Genomic DNA, 2,500 nt, shown 5'->3' with positions numbered 1-2,500 from the left:
TTCAGGAACAGGGTTGGAGTTAAAACCTACAGGAGGGTATCTCTCCAGGAACAGGGTTGGAGTTAAAACCTACAGGAGGGTGTCTCCAGGAACAGGGTTGGAGTTAAAACCTACAGGAGGGTATCTCTCCAGGAACAGGGTTGGAGTTAAAACCTACAGGAGGGTATCTCTCCAGGAACAGGGTTGGAGTTAAAACCTACAGGAGGGTATCTCTCCAGGAACAGGGTTGGAGTTAAAACCTAAAGGAAGGTATCTCTTCAGGAACAGGGTTGGAGTTAAAACCTACAGGAGGGTATCTCTCCAGGAACAGGGTTGGAGTTAAAACCTACAGGAGGGTATCTCCAGGAACAGGGTTGGAGTTAAAACCTACAGGAGGGTATCTCCAGGAACAGGGTTGGAGTTAAAACCTTCAGGAGGGAATCTCTTCAGGAACAGGGTTGGAGTTAAAACCTACAGGAAGGTATCTCTCCAGGAACAGGGTTGGAGTTAAAACCTACAGGAGGGTATCTCTCCAGGAACAGGGTTGGAGTTAAAACCTACAGGAAGGTATCTCTCCAGGAACAGGGTTGGAGTTAAAACCTACAGGAGGGTATCTCTCCAGGAACAGGGTTGGAGTTAAAACCTACAGGAGGGTATCTCTCCATGAACAGTGTTGGAGTTAAAACCTACAGGAGGGTATCTCTCCAGGAACAGGGTTGGAGTTAAAACCTACAGGAGGGTATCTCTCCAGGAACAGGGTTGGAGTTAAAACCTACAGGAGGGTATCTCTCCAGGAACAGGGTTGGAGTTAAAACCTAAAGGAGGGTATCTCTCCAGGAACAGGGTTGGAGTTAAAACCTTCAGGAGGGAATCTCTTCAGGAACAGGGTTGGAGTTAAAACCTACAGGAAGGTATCTCTCCAGGAACAGGGTTGGAGTTAAAACCTACAGGAGGGTATCTCCAGGAACAGGGTTGGAGTTAAAACCTACAGGAAGGTATCTCTCCAGGAACAGGGTTGGAGTTAAAACCTACAGGAGGGTATCTCTCCAGGAACAGGGTTGGAGTTAAAACCTAAAGGAAGGTATCTCTTCAGGAACAGGGTTGGAGTTAAAACCTACAGGAGGGTATCTCTCCAGGAACAGGGTTGGAGTTAAAACCTACAGGAGGGTATCTCTCCAGGAACAGGGTTGGAGTTAAAACCTACAGGAGGGTATCTCTCCAGGAACAGGGTTGGAGTTAAAACCTACAGGAGGGTATCTCTCCAGGAACAGGGTTGGAGTTAAAACCTACAGGAGGGAATCTCTCCAGGAACAGGGTTGGAGTTAAAACCTACAGGAGGGTATCTCTCCAGGAACAGGGTTGGAGTTAAAACCTAAAGGAAGGTATCTCTTCAGGAACAGGGTTGGAGTTAAAACCTACAGGAGGGTATCTCTCCAGGAACAGGGTTGGAGTTAAAACCTACAGGAGGGTATCTCCAGGAACAGGGTTGGAGTTAAAACCTACAGGAGGGTATCTCCAGGAACAGGGTTGGAGTTAAAACCTTCAGGAGGGAATCTCTTCAGGAACAGGGTTGGAGTTAAAACCTACAGGAAGGTATCTCTCCAGGAACAGGGTTGGAGTTAAAACCTACAGGAGGGTATCTCTCCAGGAACAGGGTTGGAGTTAAAACCTACAGGAAGGTATCTCTCCAGGAACAGGGTTGGAGTTAAAACCTACAGGAGGGTATCTCTCCAGGAACAGGGCTGGAGTTAAAACCTAAAGGAAGGTATCTCTTCAGGAACAGGGTTGGAGTTAAAACCTACAGGAGGGTATCTCTCCAGGAACAGGGTTGGAGTTAAAACCTACAGGAGGGTATCTCCAGGAACAGGGTTGGAGTTAAAACCTACAGGAGGGTATCTCTCCAGGAACAGGGTTGGAGTTAAAACCTACAGGAGGGTATCTCTCCAGGAACAGGGTTGGAGTTAAAACCTACAGGAGGGTATCTCTCCAGGAACAGGGTTGGAGTTAAAACCTAAAGGAAGGTATCTCTTCAGGAACAGGGTTGGAGTTAAAACCTACAGGAGGGTATCTCTCCAGGAACAGGGTTGGAGTTAAAACCTACAGGAGGGTATCTCCAGGAACAGGGTTGGAGTTAAAACCTACAGGAGGGTATCTCCAGGAACAGGGTTGGAGTTAAAACCTTCAGGAGGGAATCTCTTCAGGAACAGGGTTGGAGTTAAAACCTACAGGAAGGTATCTCTCCAGGAACAGGGTTGGAGTTAAAACCTACAGGAGGGTATCTCTCCAGGAACAGGGTTGGAGTTAAAACCTACAGGAAGGTATCTCTCCAGGAACAGGGTTGGAGTTAAAACCTACAGGAGGGTATCTCTCCAGGAACAGGGTTGGAGTTAAAACCTACAGGAGGGTATCTCTCCATGAACAGTGTTGGAGTTAAAACCTACAGGAGGGTATCTCTCCAGGAACAGGGTTGGAGTTAAAACCTACAGGAGGGTATCTCTCCAGGAACAGGGTTGGAGTTAAA

General features: G+C 47.6%; 1 protein-coding gene across 1 annotated transcript in view; it reads right to left on the bottom strand.

Moving 5' to 3' along the window:
* The window catches only part of LOC129855914 (neuronal acetylcholine receptor subunit beta-2-like), a 56,757-nt gene that overhangs the window by 7,643 nt on the left and 46,614 nt on the right, over positions 1 to 2,500 (bottom strand). The window lies entirely within an intron of this gene.

This window comes from Salvelinus fontinalis, chromosome 5 (genome assembly GCF_029448725.1).
Source record: "Salvelinus fontinalis isolate EN_2023a chromosome 5, ASM2944872v1, whole genome shotgun sequence".
Taxonomy (NCBI): Eukaryota; Metazoa; Chordata; class Actinopteri; order Salmoniformes; family Salmonidae; genus Salvelinus; species Salvelinus fontinalis.
Note: the sequence above shows the minus strand (reverse complement) of the source record. Positions and strands in the feature narration are given on the sequence as shown.